The sequence below is a fragment of the Belonocnema kinseyi genome, chromosome 9 (assembly GCF_010883055.1).
Source record: "Belonocnema kinseyi isolate 2016_QV_RU_SX_M_011 chromosome 9, B_treatae_v1, whole genome shotgun sequence".
Taxonomy (NCBI): domain Eukaryota; kingdom Metazoa; phylum Arthropoda; class Insecta; order Hymenoptera; family Cynipidae; genus Belonocnema; species Belonocnema kinseyi.
In genome coordinates, this window is record NC_046665.1 from 99732422 (window position 1) to 99758111 (window position 25690).

Here is a 25690-nt window from a genome sequence, read left to right on the forward strand (position 1 = left end):
AAATTAATGACCAGTTTTAAGAGAAAGGATCAGTTGCAGTGTGTTCATGGTCTAATTAGCAATTTGTTTCAGATATTTTCTCATTCCGAAATCCACTGGTGGTTTCCGGTTAATTTTTAACCTTAAAGAAGCAGTGCGATATGCTTGTAATTCTCTCGAGAAGTTTGGACTCGCTATTAATGAGGAAAAGAGCAAATTTTCTCTAACATAAGTACGGTGTGCAAAGGTTTTTGATTGAGTTTAAACACAATTAACATTACTATAGGGCGACCCATTAGTGAAAAAGAGAAAGATGAACAATTAACACTTGAATGCCTGAATATTTGAGTGTAAAATTTGCAGTTTTGCAGATTTTTTAGAATATTTAGTCTCTTGCTGTCCTCCTGTCAAAAACAATTAGGTTCATATGATAGTCCTAGTTCGCAACAAATTTTTGGGATTAAAGAGGTGATAACTATGACAGTAAGATGTTCTTATCAATAAATCTAGGGCCCTATTTAGTTTGGGGGCGTAAAAATACTTCCAACTCAGAAAACGTTGTACTTTTGGCTGAATGTTCTCTGGAAATTTTCTCAGATGCTTCCCTTAGCAGGGCAGGGCATTGCCTGTAATGGTGTTGGATCTCATGGTTTTTGTATTAACGAGGAGCGCCAATTACTTCTTAATTTTCTAGAATTAAAGGCTGCTTTTTCAGTTTGAAGTGCTTTGCATCAAATGTTAAAGGCTGTAATATTTTATTAAACATTAATAATACGGTTGCAGTTTCCTATATTAATAGAATAGATGAAATCCTTTCTGAAAATCTTAATGTACACGCGCCCTCCCTTTGAGCGTAGTGTGAGGATAGAAATATTAGGTTTTACGCATCGTATATTAAATACAATGATAATAATGCTGCAGATCATAAATCGCATAGCTTGGACCTAGAGATTAAATACTCCCTAAATGAAAAATATCTGAAAAGGAATGTTAGTTTCTTTGGAAAACCTGTGATTTACTTATTTGAAGGTCGCATGAACCCGAAATGTGAAAAATATATTTCATATATATTTCGATATAAAGAGCAAAATACTATTTGTCCTATGTCAAACTTGAAAACTTAGTTGTTACAACACTTGAGTCGTTGTGTTAAAAAGTTCCTAACAAAGTATGATTCAGATGTTCAATTTAAGTCTCATAATACTCTCCACTCAATCGACGTCATTGTCAAAGAGAAAAGTCGTTAATATGAATGACATTATAAAAACAGCGGGCTCGACTACAAAGTAATAGACTTTCGCTATGTTCTAAGAACTTTCGGCTGTGGAAAACAGTACAAATTTTTCTTATGCGATCTTAGGGTCTGGTAAATAAACTTCAGCTTTAAATTACCATATGGGGTTTTCAAGCGTAGTATACACATTTTTTTTTATTCTTATTTCTTTCAAATTTTTATTTTTGTCGTATGATTCAATAAAAAATCTTGTTAGACTTTACATTGCAATTACAATTTTTGGTTACCTTGATTACATTACATTTATCACTTTCAACATCTACTAATTGATCTTTACGGAAGAAGCACTAAATACAATGATAATTAAACTTCAAATAAGTAAGCTCGTTTTAGTATGCAATATAATAATAATAATAATAATAATAATAATAATAATAATAATAATAATAATAATGTTAATATTGTTAATAAAAATGAAAACGTAGGGCATACATATGAAAATGTGTTTGTCATATAACCGTACTGTTTGCTATACAGGATGTCTAAAAAGTAACGAAACAGCTAAATAATTTTCCAGGTAAAATACTTTTTCAAAAAGGTCAAGGTCATTCTTGAAGTAACTTTTAACAAGGAATTCATTTGTGATCTCAATTTTCCCTTGAGCTTCACCTCCAATGCTATTTCAATGTTAACTTTGTTTCTTCAAATGGGAACCCCTATTTTTGACAACGACAATTCAAAGAGCGGGAAATTTTACGTTCAGACATGTTGTCAGGTCATGGGTCAAGGATAACCTTGAGCTTGACCTTTAAGTTCATTTCATGGTCATTGTTTTATATTTAGCGTTATTTCACATTCTGAAAAACCTTCAGCTGAAGTCCAAAGTCATCTTTGACCCATGACTTGAGTACATGTTTGAACGTTAAATGTCTTACTCTTGCGATTGCCGTTGTCAAAAATACGGGTTCCCATTTAAAAAAAACATCGTTGAACTTGAAATAACCTTGAAGGTGAAAGTCAGGATTATCCTTGACCCATGACCTTAGTACATTTTGGGACGTAAAATTTCCCGCTGATTCGATTTTTGTTGTTTGAAATAGGGGTTCCTATTTAAAAAAAAGAAAAAAGTTGACTTTGAAATTACCTTGAATGTCATGATGAAGGTCAAATTCAAGGTCGCCGCTGGATTCCTCGTTAAAAGGAACTACAATAATGGCCTTGAATGCTTGTATTTTTATTATTATTAGGAACATTAGCTCATAATTTTATACCTATTTGTATCATTATTTATCACTCGTACAAACGCTCAGAATTATTATGAAAGATAAAAAATATTTGTGATACGGCAAATTCTTCTCATTAACCTCTTGTTTGTTAAAAAACTGTTAAGAGTAAAGAAATCTTAGAAAAAAACTTTAAAATTATATTTTATTCCTCTTTTTTTAATTGACTGAATTTAATTAAATACGTAAAAAATTGCCTAAATGCATTGAGAAATATTTTGTGGAGACTAATACATAATCCAATACAGACGTATGGCTTCCTGCACAGTTCCTTTGTGCAGAGTTAAGCGTCACTCTAACTTTTAACAAGACACGTAGTTTCTTATTTTAATAAAACTTTTAATAACAAAATTGCTTTTTTATGAGATGCGGACTTTTCTAAATTATGAAACCGGAAAATTCATATTTTTCATGGTAACTGAGAATAAAAAATTATGCCAAATGAGGAAAAAAATTATGAAGTAACACAACAAAATAAATTCTTAACTTTATTTTACAATGTATCCTTGATGAATATGTATTTTCAGAATGTCTTGTTAATTACGATATACTCCCAATATATCTTTAAATTTCTGGACCAAAATCCCTAGCCCCAACGTGTTTTATTAAATTTTTTGTATTTTTTAAAATCGTTCTTAAAAACGCCAAAAGAATACATCAGAAATATACTACATTTAAAGCATGTTAGCTACATTTATTTTAGCTAGAGTGGTAACCTAAATAATTCATATTTCAATTAAAATGATCACATTTCTTTTAACGGACATCGTCATAAATGTTTTTCCTTTAAACTGGCTTGTGAAATGCAAATACAATTTGGAACTAACAAATAAAATCTCAGAAAAAAGCCGAACGTTGATGCAATAATACATGAGTTAACAATTTCTTCCTCTAACCAATCACGAGAGAAAACATTTGTTACTCTGCTATCTGTCGTTCTCACTCCAACTGGGAAAAATGAAGATCGTTTGTACATTGGTTTCATACTTGGTGGTTAATTCTATAGGTAAGTATAATAATATAATATATAATTTTCAAATGTATGTAAGTTTTCTGCAAATAACAATGCATTTGAATCAATCCGCATGATATCCCAATTGTATCCCGCCTGTGTACGTGCAAATATGGTACAGCTCAAAATCACCACGACGGCAATTAGACGTTAACATATGTTACCATCCCAGCTGTGCACGGGCGCGCTTAAAACACATTTCTTGTCAAATCTGCACGTGCACCTTTGACACCCTGCCAAATATTAGTGTGCACGTTTGATACAATTCCTAATGGGTAGGATGAAATTTATTATTATCATTATTATTACACCATTAAACCATTTCCCTTTCGGGGTAGGCGTGACTCACTCGGTAGGGGAAAAAAGTAGTGTGTGGAAGGGATAGAGATTTTTCAGATTGATCCAGAATTCTCGTGCTATTTAAGTAAATAACACGTTCGTTCCACAACACTGCTCCGACCCAGGTTGCTGATCAATCTCTCTAGCAATCACCCCAAGCGATGAACCTCACGAAGTCGCTATGTAAGGTTCCCCACTTGGTTCCATTCGTGGCCAAGGTCTTTTGTTTCAGGCGTCATTCACTCTACTGACACTCCTTTTATTAACTATTTTCCGCCATACTTTCGTGTCCTGGCATACTTCTCTAGCTTCTTTTATGTCCATGCATTTTTTGATGCAGACTCTCGTGTTTCTGTGACTTCTTATGTCTCTTCTAAGTAGGGTCTCATTCACACATTCTAACCATTCTTTTCGCGGTCTACCTCTGGGCACGCTGCCATTTACTTTAACTTGATACACTTCTTTCGTTAGTCGTTCATTTGGCATTCTCTCAACATGTCCAAACCATCTTAACCGATTTCTTTACATGTGTCTACTAGCGTCTCTTCTGCACCACATTCTTTTAGAATTGTCTCGTTACTTACTTTGTCCATCAGGGTTTTCCCGCATATTATGCGCATGAATCTCATGCCAATTGCGTTAACTTTACTCTTATCTTTCTATTGATAAGTCCATGTCTCGCTACCGTATAGTACAGTCGGTACAAATAAAGAATTATGTATTGCCATTTTAGCTTTATTTGATATATTTTTACTTCTGATAAGGGGACCTGCTCTAACAATAACCTTCTTACCTTCATTTATTCGTCTATCTAATTCCTCATCTATCTTCCCGTCCCTAGTAAATAAGCTACCAAGGTATACGAATTCATTCACTTGTTCAATTCTCTCATCATTTAATATAACATTGCATAGTGTTTTCTCACTCTTTCCTTCGAACACCATAGTTTTTGTTTTATTTGCATTAATTTTGAGGCCCATGCTCTTCATGCTTGAATCTAGTTTATTCAACATTCTTTGTAAGTCTTCTATAGACTCTACCATGACAATCTTATCATTTGCGAACGCTAACCCACGTACTCTTACTGTTTCGAGATCAACACCCACTTCGTCGAAGAGGAAATTTAGAGATGCACAAATGGTGCCCTTCCATACATAATAAACTATTAATATCTGCCTAAATTTAAAAGTAGTCTTCATGCAGTACATGTACGCATTAGAGATCGTCCATAAACCATGTTCCTGTCTGAGGGGGGGGGGGGGGGGGGGGGGTCGCCAAATGTACGGTTGACAACGGGTAGGGGTTGGCGGTACCAGTCAAATTACATATGGTGTCGTTTTTAATATATTTTTAGACAATGAATATTTTTGGTAGAAAATTATATTTTTTTTTAATTTATGTTTTTAACCGAAAATTTAACTTTTTGGATAAAAATTCGTAAGTTTTATTAAAAATTCGTCTTTTTGGTAGTAAATTAAATTTTGTTGGTAAAAAATTCATATTTTTTAGTTTCAACTTTAACTTTTTGGTTGATAACTGATGAATTTGATTAAAATGTCGTCCACTTTTGTATTAAGCCAATCTGTTTATTAAAAATTCCAGTTTTTTAGTAAAAAATATAAGTTTTTAATTCAGAATTCTTGAATTTTGTTTTCAAAATTCTCTTTTTTTGTAGTATCCTAATCAATTTGTTTTAATATTCATATCTTCAGTAGAAAATTCTACTTTTTGGTAAAGAATTTCTGCATTTTGTTAACAATTCTTTAGAAGAAAATTATATTTTTTCTTGAAAAATTTATCTTTTTTAAGTTAAACATTCAACTTTTTAGTAGATGATTCTAGCATTTGTTTAAAACTATATTTTTCGGTAGTGTCTTAATCCTTTTGTTGAAAAAATTATTTTTTGCTTGAGAATTCAAGTTTTTGATGCAGAATTCTTGAATTTTGTTAAAAATTCGCCTTTTTTAGCAGGATCCTAATCTGTCTGTTAAAAAATTAATTTTTGTTAGTTTAAAATTAACTTTTTTGTAGACAATTCTTAAATCTTTTTGGAAATTTGTCTTTTGTAGTAGTAACTTAATTCTTTTTTTGAAGGTTCATATTTTTTATTTGAAAATTCTTGAATTTTATTTAAAATTCGTTTTTCTTTTCAGTAGAAAATTAATAGTTTTGGTTGAAAATTTAACAAATAGGATTTAGAGTTGAACTATTTTATTAAAAGATAACATATCTTTTCGTTTTAAAGACTCAAATTTTTGTTTGAGAATTCTTGAATATGATTGGAAATTCGTCTTTTTGGTATGAATTTTTTTTCTATAGATCACCTTTTTTATTCGAAAATTCAACTTTTTGTTTCTATATTCTTGAAGTTTCTTAAATTTTTTTTTTAGAAAATTAATTTTTTTTTTGCTTAGAAATTCATCTTTTTGGTCAGAAATTGAATAAAAAGGTTTGAAAGGTACACTTTTTTAATTTAAAAAATTTCTCCATTTCTTAAAAAATCAAACCTTTATTACAAATTCGTCTCTTGTTTTATTAATTGAATCTTTTTGCTTGAAAATTCCACTATTTGGTTAAGATTTCTTGAAGTTTGCAAAAAAATTTTTTTTTCGGTAGAAAATGAAACTTTTTAGTTAAAAATTTAATGAATAGAGTTTAAAGTGGATATATTTTCTTAAAGATTGAAAAATTCTCACTTTATACAACTGATTGAAAAAATAAATTATTTGTTAGAAATTTTTTTTACAATGAACGATTATTTGTTTATAGTAATGTTTAGCCATTCCATTATTAAATAAAAATGTACATTTATTAGTTTAAAAATTCAATAATGCCCTGTTAACTATTACACACAATGTTTATTTAAATTATAATTCTTGAGTGTATATAAATTAATGAAATTCCTGTTTATTTGTCGTAGGCTTCACAGTACTTCTCAGTTACCTCCTGTTCCTCTTTTTAAAATTTTTTCTAATCTGAAAGCCTACAGAACGATTCAAAGTTTTTTTTTTCCATTTAGGACAAATGTCGTAACTTTGGTCTAAATTCAATTCACAATAGCTTATTTTGTTTTTTTAATTATGATTCACTGCCATTGGTGATTCAAACAGAAATATTGCATCTATAAAGCAGTAGAGTATATTATGGATGAGTCTTGACACGAGACGTGAATAAAGGAAGGTAAAATATATCAGGTGTGTAATTCATTCTACTTTCATCGCATTGAAAAAAACTTTTAAGTTTAACAATTTGGTGCAGTTGACATATTTTTTAAACAATTTTTTTAAAACGCCTTCTAATTATTATTTGATAAAGTGGAAAATTTGACACAAATCCCTTCTGTTATTAAACTTTAAATTCTCTGTTTATATATAAATTATTATTACTATTAAAATGAATAATATTTTTGTGTTCTTTTTAAATTTATATTTAAAGCAGCCTTCAAGGAAATCAAACGCTTTTTTACAGAAAGTTTGAATACGAATGTTAGAACAATTGTTATTAAATTTTATGAATAAAGACTATCACAAAATTTCAAAGAAATTAATTAACTGCACATAGATTCTGAATGTATTGAATAGTCAGCAAAATTTGAAAAAAAAGTCTAGGAGAATTTCCCACATTTTTTTTTAATTTTCAGGATATATATATATATATATATATATATATATGTGTATGTATGTAAGTATGTATTAATTCAGGTAAACTAATTTTAGCCGACATTAGGAACTATTCATAACTTTTGAATGGATTCAAAGATAATAAAAACTGGAAAATTCTAGGTTCATAGAAAAAATTAAGACAATTCATTGTTTGGGAAACTTAATTTTAAGAGATTATTTTAAAAGATTTCAAAACATTTGAAAGATTTCTAAAATTATCAAAGAGTAATCTGAAAGATTTTGAGGAAGTTTTTTCAAGTTTGCAAATTTTAAAAGAAATTTCAGGAGAAATTTTTCGGGATTCACGTTTTGTGAATAATTCTTCTCTTTTGCTTTAAAGTTCAACCATTTACTTGAAAATTTATCTTTCTTGATAAAAGTTACAATTTTTTATCAGACCTTCGACCGCTTGGTTGAAAAATGCAGTTTATTCCTTTTGGTAACTATTTCTTTAGTTATTTTAAATTAAAATTTCAAATAATGGAAATGACTAATAAAATAAATTATTTCCAAGTAATACTTTCTTTTTCAGAAGTAGCTTATGCAGTAAAGCACAGCGCAGTGCACGCTGAACCGGAACCAGAATTCGATTTAACTGAATATGTTCACTCGTACGCCGGCCGTTCAGGCTCTATCAACAGATTACCAAGAAATAGGATATTTAAAGTAGAAGTAGAGAAGGATCAAATTATTGGATGTGTCTTTAATGACATTTTATATCCATTTGCAGATGAAAGATACGATACATCTGGTACAATTTCTTTGGTTAAAATAAAGTTATACTCAGATGGCAGCATGCTTAAGAAAAACATACTTGGGCCGGGTGATAGTGATGGGCTCGTACGTGGACCCGATCCTTGCTATTATTGGTTATTTCAGACCTGCCGGACAAAAACCAAATATCTTCGCAATGCCATCCGATATTAGCTGGATTTTTAAAAGAGTGACCTCATGGTTTTAATGGTAACAGTATAAAGAAAAATATTTACTCCACATTTAGATATTTATATAATTGTTAACATGATTGAATTAAATTATATAATTATTAACATGTAAGCAGCTGTGCTCAGGAGTTTGGTTTTCTGCAGTTTTCCACTTCTCTGGCCAAATGTTCAGGCGAATGCGAGCGCTTATAATAAAAAAAAACCGCTGCAGACGGTAGGAAATTTCAGAAACTAAATACCAAATGATGAAATACATCAAGGATTGCTTGAAGGCTTATTATAATAGTTGGATTATTAAGGAATTCGAGATGAGGCAAGAGAAATGGGGGACAAAGGGATTAAAGTCTGGTGTTCTCCTAAGGGATGTAAATTTCAGATATGTAAAAATGCTTTAAAGGAAAATAAACAATACTGTGCAAAAATTGTAGAAACTGTGTCGAAAACTTTAATTTAGTGATTGTTAATTCTCTTTGGTTAAAGCTCGTTTGGCTTTAACGAATACATTCTCATCAGATATCTCGTGCTTTGCACTAGATTTTTTCCAAATACATTGTACTATATTTTTCTCTTCTAACTTGAAGTTCTTCTAAAAAATCAATTTTTTAATTTTTCAACTTATTTTTCACGAATAAAATAAAATCTGCTCTTACCCTGTATGAATTATTATTATTCATAATTTTGTCGAACTTTATTGGCTAAACAACTTTTGTATATTGATTTTTTTCGTACCCTGTGTTGCTTTTGCAAAAAATCAGGTTTTTAATTTAAAAAATTTTTTCAAATAAGCATAAGGTGTGTCTCCAATAAAAAAATTATTAATTAAAAATTTGTAGCTCTTCTTTAAATGAGCAACTTTTGTTTTACCATGCTTTCATCGTAGCTTGTGTCGTTATTCCAAAAATTTGATTCTGTCCTTATTAATATTATTTTTTATGAATGAAACAAAAATTACGCTTCTTGACGTAACTGGAATTTACTTTTAAATTTAAGGCTGAGAAGATTATCATTTGTATCAACAGGAATCTTCTTTTCACACAAAAATTCCTTTTGCGACTAGCTTAACCTAATCTTGTAGCCAAATAATTCTACTCGTATAAAAATTATATTTACGTCGTTCAAAACAATAGAAGAAAGAGGACGATGCTTCTGTTTTAAGAAACCTTTTTCGCTGAGTGTATCTTGATTAGTTTGATCTCAGAATTGAATTTTTGATTTTAAATTATTTTTCATAGTGCAATCAAAGTTCGATAATTTCTTTTATTATTGAAATTTAAAAACTTATCATAATTATATTGTTGCAGGTTCAAAAATCAACGTTTTTCTTCTCTTGAAATTTTTTCATATTGCCTTAGAATTTTCATTTTCTTTTTTTTTTTTAATATTGTGAATGCTACAACTTTGGTCATTTTTCCCTATGAAAAGAATTCATAGTGATTCTAAATTTTGCAAAAAAATGGTTTCAAGCACTTTGAATATTCTCCAACTTTTTTAATCTTGATCCAAAATAGCTGATAAGAATATCGAAACCTGATTATATATTGAATTTTGATTAGAATATTGAAATTACCTTGAAGACCATTTTTATTAGTATATTAAACTTTTAGTTCGAAGGAATTATTTATCAATCTTAAAGTCTGAGATAAAATTAGAATTAAATTTTTTAAATTTTCTTCTGATAATTTTCTTATTATTACAATCTGATTATTTTAGAGCGAATATTTTGACGTTAGAGAAAATATTATAATTTATAACTCTTTTATCTTTGTTATCGGAAGATGGAGCGAAATTTGCGCTCTAGCAAATACTGTTAAAAATTTCTGTTGGATACTTCCACACATGTATTGGAAGTTTATTTCCGAAAATAACGCCCGAAATTCACAGATTTCATGGAATTAGCGGAATTCATTGATTTCAAGCAATTTATGAAATTCAAGGAATTCACAGAATTCTCGGTATTCGAGGAATACAAGGAATTTGCGGGATTCGAAGAATTCTTGGAATTAGTGGAATAAAAGGAATTTGCGGAATTCAAAGGATTCACGGAATTCAAATAACTCGCGGAATTTAACGAATTGAATGCATTCACGGGATTCAAGAACATCAGGGAATTTTCTAATTTCACGCAATTTACAAAATTTAAGGCATCTGAGGAATTCACGGAATTAAAGAAATTCACGGAGTTCAAAGAATTTACGGTATCCAAACAATTGACGTGAATCAAGGAATTCATGTAATTCTAGAGATTTACGGAATTCATGGAATTTATGGAATTGTCGGAATTCAAGCCATTCAAGCAATTTACGGAATTAAACTAATTCGTGAAATTTAAGGGAATCATGGATTTCTTGGAATTTACGAAATCCCATAATTCCATCAATTCGGTGAATTCCTTAAAATTCTTCAATTCCACAAATTCCGGTAATTCCTTCAATTCCTTCAATTCCATAAATTCCGCGAATTCCATAGGCTCAATGAATCCCATGAATTCCTTAAATCCCTTGAATTCCGCAAATGATTTTCGAAACTTTATCGGTATTGTGTCACTAAATTGAAGTGGATTTTAACTTTGAACTATTATTTCTTGTGCTTTATACCATTTTAAATCTCATGCTAAATCAATTGAAATTGAACTGTTTTCTCATGCTTATTGCGATTTCGAGCTCGTGCGCAAGTAAATAAAATTGAACTATCGTAATCTTGAGCCTTAGTGCAAATTTGATGTCACCTGTGAATAAAAGTGAACCACATACACTAAAATGAAAACAGCGTAGATCTTTGTAGCCGCTGATATTTATTTAACATTATTAACAAAATTTCGTTGACTTGAACTTTATCGAAGACCATCTAAAATCAACACATGTTGCAGAATCCATCGCTGTAGAGCGGATCCAAAGGGCAAGCAAGTTTTTTGTTACCACCAATTGTCCTACTTGTGTTTCCTGATCTCCCTCGTATAATTTATTCCTATTGTTTTAATGAATGATTTGTTCAACTTTTCAAAATGGATGCAAGAGTTAATGAACTTAAAAATAAATTCAACAATTTAAAACTAAAAATAACAAATTTCGCTAGGTTTATCGATGAACATACCACTGAACGTGATTTCAATGCCCCAGAAAAAAGAAAAAATGACCTTGAAAAGGAATTAAAAGAATTTAACTAATTCTATAGAGGATTAGAAATAATTATATCTAATCATACCTTCGCGGAAACCCGGACGGAAATAATAAACCAAAAATTTAATTAATAATGTACGAAAAGTGAGAAGATGTTAGCTGCAAATTTGACAACCTCACATATAAATAAATGTTTACTTTCCTTCAACGTCGCGCATAGTTCGAAGACAGGAAATCGGATCAGAATCAGGAAAGATCCCATACTTTATTAGATAGAAAACCTTCATAATTTCGATCTACATTTCAAAAAAAAAAGAAAATTTTGAGATTCAGGTGTAACAGAGTCCGCCGCTCAAAGACAATTTGTCCTCAATCTTTATGCTCGTGTCTCTACCGAAGGGTTGTTAGGTACTGCAATCGTCGATCTAGACAAAGCCCAGGGAAAAGGAAAAACGTGTCCAGTGTTTTTAGAATCTGGCTCACAAGCCAACGTTATCACTGAGGCCACAACTTCTTACTTGAAATTAACTAGAAAACAGGTAGATGTTTCGTTTTCGTGTGCCGATAACATTTCCACAAACCGTCCGAAATCGATGCTCTGATTGCGGTTAAATTATTTTTTAAATCGTTTTGTGTAGATCAGATCTCATTAAAGAAACATCCTGATACTGTGCTTTAAAAAACGCACCTAGGCTGGATAGTGGCGGAAGAGATAACTAGTTGATCATCAAAAAACAGTTTTCAGTGGAATTTCATAATAAACTCAAGAACCTTAGATGGAAAACTCACTAAGTTTTAGAAAATGGAGAAAGTCTCCTTTACAAAACTGCTATCCAGAGGGAAGAAAGCTTGCGAAAATCATTTCAAAACCAATACTCAAAATAAATATGAAGATCACTATATCGTGATGACATGTTCCTTGTAGCTAATGATAGCGCGAAAGCTGGAATCTATTGTGAGACCACCTTGCGGATACGTGGAGTGGTGGAGTCCCCTGTCGAATTGCAATAAGCACAAAAATTGTTTTCGACGGATATGCAAAAACATCTTTGGGCGTGTCCTTAAACGAATCGTTAATAGTCGGTCCTACAAATCAAACCGACCTATTTATGCTTGTGACTCGATTTTGATCTCACACACATGCTCTTATCGCCGATACGAAGAAAATGCACTGACAGGTCCAATGCATCTGAATAATGCCCTATATGAAAAAAATACTTTTTCGTGAAAATCAAAGTGGTAGCATAAAAGAGTTTCCTCTCTATACCGTCAGTTACGGTGCCTCTTGCGCCCCTTTCCCAGTAATTTGCGCTCTAGACCCTTTGGAGCTCGTACTATGCAAGTAAAAATATGTTTGGAGTCCATTCAAGAGCAAGTTGCAAGCCACTGAAGTGAAGTCTTAAAACAAGGTGTTAAAACAGGATTTGGAAAAATTATTGTCCCAACATCCGCCTCCATCAAAGTGTTCGGACATTGAAAGCACATATTTATAATTCAAAAGCTCAAGAAACATGCTCAGTCAGAGATTTTATTTATCCGTGTCACTGACGTCAAACGGGTCACAGAAAAGACGTACTCAGTCAATGTAGGTAAACTAACGGGTAGGCTCTCTAATTTTATTTATAATCTGTAGAAGCTCGAATTCATTAATAATGAGAAAAAGAGCAAATCTTCTTCAATTACTGTGTGTCAATTTTTATGAGCTATTTTCGACTCAATTAACATGATTATAGATCTACTTATTAGTAAAAAAGAGAAATTGGAACAATAAGCGCTTTAATTCCTGAATATCATGGAGTGCAAGATTAGGTTTTTTTCTGAATCTTTAGGATATTTATTCTTTTGCTATCCTCCTGCCGAGTACCGTTGAGTTCATATGAAAATCCTGGAGCGTGACAAATTTTTGTCCTCATAGTTAAGTGGTGACAGATATAACAGTAAGATTTTTTCATCAAAAATATAAGGCCGTACTTAGTTTCTTAGCTTAACAATACATCCGAAGCAACAAGATTTGTACTTTTGGCGGAACATTCACTTGAAATTTTCTCAGATGGTCCTCCAACAGGGTGGGGCATGCCTGATTATAGAGGTAGATCTCATGGTTTTTGTGTTTACCAGGAGCAACAATTACCTGTTAACTTTCTGGAATTAAAGGTTGCTTTTTCAGTTAAAAGTGCTTTGCAGAAGATCTTAAAGGTTGCAATATTTTATTGTGCATTGATAATACTGTTGCAATTTCCTATATTAATAGAATAGGTAGAATCCGATTCAAAAATCTCAATGAACACGCGCGCACCCTTATGTCTTTGTCTGAGAATAGAAATATTAGGTATTCGCATCGGATATTAGATCCAAGGATAATACACATGCATGTTATGAATCCCATAGCTTGGACCTAGAGACTGAATATGCCCCAAATCAAAAATACTGTAAAAGGATTGCTAATTCCTTTAGAAAACCTGGGATTAACTTATTTTCAAGTTGCATTAACCCGAAATGCTAAAACAAAATTTTATGATTCAGAGATCCAAATAGCATGACGATGAATGATTTTACAGTTTCATGGAAGAATTTTTCCTTCTATGCTTTTCCTCCGTTCTCCTTCACACTAAGAGTGTTTCAAAAGGTTAAAAGCTTGGTTCCGTCTATTTTCTTTCATGCTAGTGGAAAAATCCATGATTTTTAATCCAAATAAGAATCTACAATTATCTCCAAACAGGGTGCCTCATACCTTGTAGAAGAAGTTTACCTTGGTTGCCGCTGTACTCACCGGACATGTGTTTAGCGGAGAGAGGGACTTTCGGAATCAATAGAAGTTTTAATTTCTTCATATGAGGTTTAGAAAGCCGCGAAGATTGGTTTGCTAAATTGCCTTCGATCGGCGATATCGTCATTAGTAGAGACAGATACAGTAAGACATACTAATCCAAAGTACGATCCGAATTTAGACTCACAGATCTTTATGGGAACCTTTTCTCAGTGAAATAAAAATTATACACTGTAATTAGAAAAATTTGGGAAAAATAAAAATTCTCAAATTTTTAAGAAGTAAAACCTTTCTTCGGTCGATTATAAATTTAATAGGAACAAGTTGTTCAACTTATTTCGGTCTTACGATCAAATTTAAAAATTACGATCAAATAAAAAATAGTTAAAACAGTTTTTAATAATACAGTTTTCTCTTTTAATCGAAAATTTTATGAACAGATATCAGGTTGTCCTATGGGATCTCCATAATCTCCCATTGCTTCCAATCTTGTTTTAGAAGATTTAGAGAATAGAGCATTAGCTAAATTGAGTTTTAAACCGCTTTTCTATAAAAGGTATGTGAATGACGTCTTCACAATAGTTCCTACTGATAAAATTCAAGAATTAATTAAAGCTTTCAATAGTATAGAAGATTCTTCACAATTTACATTTAAATTAGAAAACCATAGCACCTTAAATTATTTAGATATGTCAATTATAAGAACAGAAAATGGAGTTTTAATAACCAATTGGTACAAAAAACCTTCATAGTCAGGTCAATATTTAAATTATAATTCACACCATCAATTTAATCAAAAAATTGGATTAATTAAAGGATTAATAGACAGATGCATCAATCTGAGTGATGCCAAATTTAGGAAAGATAATTTAAAGCAACTTAAAATCACATTACAGCAAAATAATTATCCATTACCTTTGATAAAAAGTGTTATTAAAGAAAGAATATCAGAAATTTACAATAGTTCTAGAAAACATAATAATTGGTTAAACAGTTATAAAAAAACTGATCTTCGTTTTTCGTTACCATACGTACAAGGTCTTTCAGAAAGACTAAGAAATGCTTTAAAAAAATTTGATGTTAATTTTTATTTTAAAAATAACCATAAATTAGAAAATTGTTTTTTAAATAAAAAAGATTCTGAAAAAATTGAAAATTTATCAAATGTAGTTTACTTAATACCATGTAAAGATTGCAATAAAATTTACATTGGTGAAACAGGTAGAAGGTTGAAAACAAGATTGGCCGAACACAAAAGAGATTGTAGATTGGGAAATTTAAATACGGGTTTGTCACAATACTCATGGAATTTTGATCATTTATTTCCTTTTGATTTTGATAATATAAAGATTTTAGCAAGAGAAAACAACACTTATAAGAGGAAAATTCTTGAATCCATTTTTATTAATAAATAAAAAAACTTTTCTATAAATTTAAAAACAGAAGTACCTAATGTCACTCAATGTTACCATAGTATAATAAATTGAATTAAATTCAAATTCCTAATGCCTTTGGCGCGCTATTCTCATTGTAATTGATTGCGCCCGCTAATGGGAAAACATGTTACTATAATTTCTAATATTACCTACGACTTATGTACTAGTCACAGTTGATCCATCGTTTTGACTACAGTGGTTCGCTCCAAGGTTTTTTAAAAATATGTAAAAATTTAACTATTAGGAACCTCTTTTTATTTTTGAAGTTTCCTCATTTCATGTCGACTTTAATGTTTGCCTTTTCTAAGGTAATAAGAATTTTTTGTACTTAAATTTTTTATATGACATGTTGTTTTGTAACTTTTCAAAATAATGGTTATAATGTTTTTTTTATTAGGTATAATTGCCTGATGATGACCAACAGATGTGGTCGAAACGTCGCACGTTTTTCGTATGTTTTTTTTTTTGACAATTAAAGAAATTTTTGACTCGGATTAATCCCTGTCTTTTATTTTTCAAATTTGATCGCAAGACCGAAATAAGTTGAACAACTTGTTCCTATTAAAAATTAGAAATTTTGTCAAAGCAAATACTTATCCTACTGGCTTTGAAAACTGGTCAGCGTATGCAAATTCGGACCCCTATTAACATTCATAACAATGTGCTAAAACAAGATGTTTTTCGAATTAAAATAACCGATAGAATCAAGACTTTGGATTCCAACAGAAAACAACCTCTACTGACTGTTCTTCGATACAAAGAGCGCGAAATTGTTTGTCCTATGTCAACCTTGGAAACTTATTTGTTAAGAACCCCATTTACTAGGAATTCTACAAACGAGTTATCTCTTTCATATAAGAATACATTTATATCTTTTAAAACACAATAATTATTTCGTTGTGTTAAAACGTTTCTTTCAATGTACGTTTTAGATGTTCTGTTTACGGCTCATAGTACTGATCACGCACCAACGTCATTGGGGAAAATGAAAGGCGTTAATATCCATGACATTAGAGAAACAGCGGGTTGGACTGCAGAGTATGGGTTTTTAAGCGTAAAATACACATCTCTTGTATTCTTATTCCTTTTAAATTTCTTTTTTCATATTATGATGTAATAAAGAATCTAGTTGTACTTTAAATTTCAAATCCTAGTTTGTGGTTACCCCGATTTTATTACATTTATTACTTTCAACATCTACCAATTGATCTTTTCGGAAGTGGCGCTAAATACAATTACAATAATTAAACTTCAGATCGGTAAGTTCGTTTAGGTATACAATATAATAATAATAATGATATTAGTAAAAGTGAAAACGTAGGGCGTAAATATGAAAATGTCTTTCTTATATAACCGTACTGTTCCCTATGTACGCATCATGCTTGTATTTTTATTGTCATTAAGAACATTAGCCTTACAATCTTATCCCTATCTGTATGAATATTTATCACTCGTACAAACACTCAGAATTATTGTGAAAGATGAAAAATATTTGTGATGCGAGCAATTCTTCTCAATGGCTTCTTGTTTGTTAAAACATTTTCAATAGTAATTAAATTACTTAGGAAAAAACTTGAAAATTATATTTCATCTTTTTTTTATTGACTATACATAAAAAAATATTGAATACATAAAAAATGGCCTAAATGCATTGGAAAATACTTTGTGGAGACTAATACGTCATGGAAGACAAGGGCGCAATTGGCTTCGTGCACAGTTGCTCCGTGCAAAGTTAAGCGCCACTGTCATTTTTATTAAAATGACGCGTAGTTTCTTATAATAATAAAATTCTTAAGAACAAAATTATTTTTGCATGAGATGCGGACTTTTCTTAATTACGAAAACTGAAAAGACATGTTTTACATCGTAACTGAGAATAAAAATTGTTGCGAAATAAGAAAAAAAAATAAAGTAAAATCACAAAATAAAATTTGAACTTTATTTTGCAGTGTATCCTTGATGAAGATGCAGTTTTAGAATGTGTTTTTAATTACGTTATATTCTTGAAATATCTTTGATTTTCTGGACCAAACCTACGAACACAAAAAGAAGGCTCAAACATACTCGGTACAATTTTTGTTCCATCTTCAAATCTCGTCGCTAGCCAAATAAATCAATCTATACTTTTGAATGATTATCAAACAAATTCGCCCATCGGACTAAGAAATACATCTCGTTTAACTAACGAGGAAAATATGAGTATGTCGTACAACATCAAACCGGGAAGTGCCCGGAGCCAAGCCTTCCGTCGTTTTGTGGATTATACAGTTTTCCCCACCAATCTTTCCATTGAGCAGTCGCATACGAATCCCAAGTTAGATTTGGCTTGTAACATAACAACCTTTTCCAGTTTATTGTGATGGGCAGAAGCAGATGACCGCTCCTGATAGTTGGTCAAGTTATTCATTAGCAGGTAAGCGGCGGTAGGAAGTCTCAAACGGCAACCCTGCGAATGGACAAAATTCGAATAGTATCCGTACTTCATTTGGCTGAACGCAATGTACATCATGTAACTCTTTACATTATAATATTTGTAAGATAGGTAACTTTCTTTCTAGACGACATACGGAAATTTAAGTGCAATATTACACCCTCCCTCGCTAGTATGTGGCCAGCGAGGAAAATTAAAAATCAAACAAATTACGTTGAAAGCCATACACTCGATAAAAAAATTAAATCAGACAGAGGTTACATATAATCTAAACCAGCCTTATTTATTCGCGAGAGTTTACTTTTGATATTTGAATAAAGGAACATCTCTTTGGAAAACTAAGGTAGAGGTCTACTGTGTTAAACAAGAAATAATGACATCAGGATATTAGATACGATGCATCTATTAAAAAAGGGAGTGCCTCGCCAGAAAACTCAACATAAACTAAAAGAGCTTCCTTTTCTTTGGTAATAAAAAAAACATAAACCAAATAACCTTTAGCCAGAATTTATCGTCTTTAGGCAACATTTATGCATCAGTAAGAGAAACAATGTATCTATGCACACACACACAAATTTTCTTTCCTTTTCTCTTTTTTTTCTTTTGACCGAATAAGTCATTTGGATCCGTAAAAGTCCAGAACAATTTTTCTTCGGACGCTTTGCCGCGGTCTTTTTAGGTCATTAACATAATATTTTCCCAACGATCGATTCTAAAGATCCGTTAACTCCACGACTAGTAGACCGAGCACTCGGAACACAAATGCAGGTCCTAAATATTTCGGATCTTATTTTGCACAATACCGATTAAATTTTGTACTTTGTTTACGGTTATGACAAAAGACTTTGTCACTGGCGTTCCAGGCAACATTTCCTGTGAATTTGGGGTTTAATCGCTTTTCTTTTGGCGCGACCGATTTATTAATGCATTTCTCTACAAAATGTCGTAATTCATCGAGTTTCGCAACCGTTTTTAACCAACCTTTCATGTCTGGATTCTCCTCTGCATTTTTTCGAGTAATATCTTACCCACCAGGGCGCGCTTCCCAGCCATAAGGTAGAAATCCCATCCCAGGTAGAAAATCCCAAGGTAGAAATTCCCATCCCAGGTAGAAAGGGGTTACTCCCGTAACACTTTTAACATACGTGATATACGCAAACTGAAGTTGACGCAAATATGTGTCCCATTCGTTATGGCGTCTATCAATGAAGGCGGCAAGCATAGGTGTTAAGGTCCAATTCATTTTTTCTACGGGATTCGCTTGTGCATGAGCGAGAGGTGTCATGACATGATTGACCCCGAACTTCTGTAATAACTATTTGACGTCATCGCTTATAAACTCACTCCGGTTGTCGGAAATTAGCATGACTGGAGTTCTCCAACGATTGAAAATAGTTTCCAAATTGGTTTTAACGTGTTTTGATTTTTTTGCACGCATAGGTATGATTTCCACGAACCGTGTAAAAATGTGCTGAACAACCAGCACACAGGTGTTGCCACCGGGTTGAGACCTCGGAAATGGAGTTGCTGTATCAACAGCAATCAAGAACCAAGGCCAGACAGGCGGTCTCGATCCCATGAACCCCGAGGATTTGGCTTGGTCGTATTTTACGTGATGACATACTTCACAATCCAGAACGAATTTCTTGATATCATGGTACATACCAGGCCAATAAACAATGTCCTTCAATCGAGCGTAGGTATTTTCAAGTCCTAGATGACCAGCTTGATGTGTCGCATGGAATCTTCTTAAGTAATCCGAAACTTCCACCTCACGGAGTACTTTCTTCCAAAAACTTTCATCGCCTACAAGTTCTTTCAACATCTCCTGACGATAGTAGTATAGACGATCGTTTTTTATACACCCTTCTGGATAGCGATCTGGGTATTTGCGCACGGCCTTGAATTTCAAGTCATACCAAGAGGAGTCTTTAATGAGGGACAAACGTGCGCGATTATTAATGCATTCCTGGACAATCTTGTCCCAATCAGCATGAACCTCTTCGTCTGAGTACATTCTTGAGAGAGCATCTGGGCCTTCATTCTCAATCCCCTTAAAGTGTTTAATCGTTATATCATGGTAGTAGAGTTCAATGGCCTATCTGGCCAATTTTCCAACCGGCTTATTAACTCCATACAAACACTGAAGAGCTGAATGATCGTTTACAAGAATAAACGAAATACTTTGTAGGTAACAGCGAAGTTTATGGATTGCTCAAACAGCGGCAACACAATCTTTTTCCGTCGTCGTATATCACGTCTCAGCACCTCGCAATGGCCTACTCAGACATATAATCAGATGTTTCTTCTGATTAACTTAATCCCATTGCACAAGTATTGCCCCCAAGCCAACGTCGCCTGCGTCTATATAAAGACGATAAGGAAAGTCAGGATTGGGAATATGTAAGGTAGGAACTTGAATGAATGCTTTTTTTTAATTTGTTAAATGCGTCCTCTAATTCGTCTGTCCACTTCCAGATAATCTTAGGACTCGTGAGTCCATTTAAAGGTGCGTGTACTGAAACGACATTCTTAAAGTGTCTGTGGTACCAGTTGACGAATACACAGAAACATGTCAACTCCTTTCGATTAGTTGGGCGCTTCATTTCGAGGATAGGAGCTATTTTAGTGGGTTCAGGTGTCAGTCCGTCTTCATCAACCATAAAACCTAAGAAGCGAACTTCCTGTCTGGCGAAATGACTCTTTCGCAATTAATTCTATGTCCGACTTCAGCAAAAACGAATTTTGTTAACAAAGATCTCTTTTACTCGATCCATTAGTCTTTGGAACGTACTAGGAGCACGGCACAAGCCATAAGGCATTACTAACAACTCAAAGAGACAAGTCCCTCAACCATAAACGATGTGTACTCAATTGAGCCCTCATCCATATCATTTTGATGGAAAGCTTCAGTCAAATCTATGGTTGATATTAATTTAGTATTATGTAAAACCGTTAAGATAGAATTCATATGTGGCAATGGGTAGGCGGGTTTGATTGTTTGTTTATTAAGAGCGCGGTAGTCAATGCAGAATCCTTTGATACCATTAATGGTGGACTTGCGCAAGCGCCGCTTGCCTTTCGTATGTAACCCTTTTCCAAGAGCCTCTCTATTTCTTCTGCAATTGCCTGCTGAACCAGTGGGCTTTTCCTATATGGTATTCGCCACACTGGAGTATTATCTTTAAGTTTTATTTCATGCTTAATTAAGTCGATTCGACCAGATGGTAAATTGGTAAGCTTAACGAACTGCTTCTCTAAAAAGGCAGCAGGAATGGACTGTTGTTGCGTGTCTAAATGGTATAGTGCGCCCTTTAGATTTTCGCACGGGAGGGTTGTCCAAGAGTGTTTTATCTCACTACCAGATATCCACCATATCTTTCGAAGACCATACTATAATTTGTAAACTCTCTAACATTTTCAAAAACATAAGAAAAATTAAATGATGTGAAAAACTTATTTCGACTTATTCAAAAAAAAAAAATTAGAAGCTTTTTAAAAATTTTAAAGATTTCAGAAGATTACATTTTTTCAAAATTTCTGGGAAATTTTTTAATGGTTATGTTTTTATTTTAAAAGAACGTTTTTTAGATTTTCAGATTTCAAACAGTGTGGAAAAAGTATATAGAAGACTTCAAAAAAAAAATTTTTTAATTTTTCAGGATGTTAAAATAATTTAGGCAAACAGAAATTTACCTGAATTTAAGAAATATTTAGACACTTGAGTAAATTCAAGATATCAAAAGACTTCATAAAATTTTTTGTTTAATTTTTCAGAATGTTAAAATAATTTAAGCAAACAGAAATTTGCTTCAATTTAAGACATATTTAGAAACTCGAGTAAATTCAGGATATCAAAAGATTTCAAAAAAAAAGACTTCAAAAAATTTGGGAGGCGCTCATTAGCAGCAAATATATAGAGGGCGCATGGACTATGTATCGAGATATCGTTGTTAGATGTGCGATCGAAGTGCGTGGTACTGCACTTGTAGGAAGAATGTCTGTTGACGCATGGTAAAATGATGAAATTCAGGCAGCCCGAAAAGAAAATGAGAGAAGAAAATATAAAACAACTTCGAAGGAATCAAGAAGACTATTTTAGGAGACTATTGTTAGATGAAGCTATATGAAACCACAAATGCGATGTAGCGGTGTAGCGAGTACATAATAATTGGAAAAGAGTGATTATCGTACCATCATACAAAAAAACAGGTGACAAAAGAAACGGCAACAATTACAGAGAGATCAGTTTATGAAGTACTGTAAGTAAAATATTCCAAAAATACTTATTCGCAGGGTAATGAAAATAGCAGGAGAAAAGACTTGGCAAGTTCAAAGTTGGTTTAAGCCAGAATTATCATGTACGGATCAAATATAAAGCTCAAGGTAGATCACAGAAAAAAATGGCTCCTACAAGCAATTACGGAAAAAATTAGCTTCAGAAGAAAAGTTTCTTGCACATGAATATACCTTTATGTTGACAATTTTGCTACATAACCTGCAAATGATATTTATCAATTTCTTATATCTATTTTAATTGTGGTAATGTTTTGTAATCTAATTACCTTCATTAATTTATGTCCACCGTAATTCGACTACATGTGTGCTTCAAGGTGAAAATTTTGTTATTAATTAATTCAAATGTCGAAGTGGACAAAGCGAAAAATAGGTTTTTTATAAATAGGATCAATTACAATTGGGATCCTTTAGAACAACAACGAAGGTATCATTTATAGCTCATTTATCGTTTTAAGTTTCTTTTCAGCAATTGGGGTTCATTTTTTTAAGCTTCTTTTCAACCAAAAATGGGCTGTAATGGAAACTCCAGTTTTTTTGTAATAAAAACAATATATACAGGTAGCAAAGCAAATGAAAGAAAAAATGGAAAACTGAGTGACTGTTTCGATATTATGCTAGGTGTTAGATAAGGATGCGTTATACCCTAATGGCTATTCATTATATTTATGGACAAGGTCCTAAAAATGAACCTCTTCGGCGGAGACGATGTAGATCTCAAAACAGCAAGGGTACGTGAGTTAGCGTTCGCAGATGATCAGGTTAAGAAAACAAAATTCACCATTGTCTCAAATGATGAGAGAATAAAACAAGGTGACAAGGACGTATATTCTGGTAGCCTATTCACTGGTTATTATATATTTACTAGTTATAGGAATTCTACAGAGGAATTATTTCTTTCATATGAGGAATTATTTAGAGCTGTTAGAACAAAATACTTGAGTCGTTGGGCTAAACAGTTCCTTACAATGTAACGTTTAGATGCTCAGTTTGAGCTCATAATACTCATCAATCAATTGACGTCATTTTCGAAGAAAAAAGGCTTTAATTTGGATGTCATTAGAAAAACAGCGGGTTAAACTACATCGTTAGGTTATACAACCTTACATCGTTAACAAAAATACAGATTTTGCTTATGTGATTTTAGGATGTAGTGAGTAAACTTTAGCTCTAAATTGCGATATGGAATTTTCAGACATGAAATTGATATTTCTTTTATTCTGATTTGTTTTAAATTTATGTTATTATCTTATGATGTACGCTCTTATTAATTCATAATTCAATACAAATTGTGAAATTGCTTTTAACGAACATCGTCATAAATATTTTTCCTTCTAACTGGCTTGTGAAATACAAATACAGTTAGTAAATATCAAATATAATTTTAGAATAAGAAGCTTGAGGTTCATGCAATAATACATAAGATAATAAATTTTCCCTCTAACCAATCAAGAGAGAACACATTTGTTAAACTGTTAACTGAAGTTTTTCCTTCAATTGGTAAAGATGAGGGTCGTTTGTGCGTTGGTTGCATACTTGCTGGTTAATTCTATTAGTAAGTATAACAATATAATATATTATTTTTAATATTGGTGAGGTTTCCGCAAATAACAATGCATTCTTTTTGATTAGCATGCTATCCCAATAGTAGTATCCTATCTGTGAATGTGCAAGTACGGCACAGCTTAAAATCTCCACGTCAGCAAGTATACGTGCACATATGTTACCATCCCACCTATGCGCGTGCGCAGCTAAGATACTTCTAAACGTACACAAATGGTAGACTGCCAACTGTGCACGTGCACATATGGTACCCTGCCAAATGTGCGCGTGCACAGATAATGCAATTACTAACGTGCACGATGAAATTTAGAGGTGCACAGATGGTGCTCTCCCATACATTATAAACTATGAAGGTCTGCCCAAATACAAAGAGTCTTCATACATTACATGTACGCATTATGGATCGTCTATAAACTACTTTACTACTTTAGCGGAGCAGGAGATGGTCTCACAAACCATACTGTTGGCAACGGTTAGGGAGGGAGATCGCCGTCAACGTAACGTTATGCGTATATTAACGTTTCACAATTTAACGAAATATTTGTTCTAAAGTACGCATGGTAACGTCTCAATACGCTTGCAGACTATGAATGTTTTTCGTAGGAAATTAATACTTTTGTTTCCAGATGTATGTCTCTAGTTGAGAGTTTAAATTTTTGGTCGATAACTCTTAAATTTTATTTAAGATTCGCCTATGTTGAAAGTCAACTAATCTTTTCTCTGCAAAAGTTTATCTTTTTATTTGAAAATTCAAGTTTTTGGTTTAGAATTATTGAACAGTCAAACGTTTTGGTTGAGAATTCTTTAATTTTATTAAAAATTCGTCTTTCTTAGTACTAAATTGATCTTTTTCTAAGAAAATTGATCTTTTTTAGTTAAAAATTCAATTTTTACCTAAAAATAAACAACTACTTTTGGAAGTTGCATTATTTTCTTAAAAATGAAAAAAGTGCTTTCACCTTCTTAAAAAATTAATATTATGGTCAAGAATTCTGGAATTTTATTGAAAATTTGTCTTTGATGGTATTCAATTGATCTTTTTGTTTCAAAATTCATATTTTTTGGACAAAAATTACACATTTTGGTTTACAATTCTTAATATTTGTTAAAAATTTGTTTTTCCGGTAAAATTTAATATTTTCGGTTAAAAATGTAATAACTACGTTTCAAAGTTCAACTATTTTCTGTAAAATTTTAAACAATTTATCGTTTCAACATTCAACGTTTTGATTGAGACTTCTTGAATTTCATTTGATTGAGAATTCTGGAAGCTTCTTGAAAATTTCTTTTTTTCGGTAGAAAATGAGTCTTTTTATTTAAAAATTTATCTTTTTGGTAAAAAATTTAGCAAGTAGGTTTTAAATTTAAAGTATTTCCTTAAAAACAATATATATTCTCTCTTTCCTAAAAAATCAAGGTTTTGGTTAAGAATTTAGGAAGTTTATCGAAAATTTGTCTTTGCGGGCCTTTAATTAATCTTTTTGTTCACAAATTTATCTTTTTGGTTAGAAATTCACCGATCAGATTTCAAAGTGAAACTACTTAGTGTACAAAATGGAACTATTTTATAAAAAAGTTGTGTTTTTATTGAAAATGTTGTGGATAACGAATAATACGAAATTTTAGAG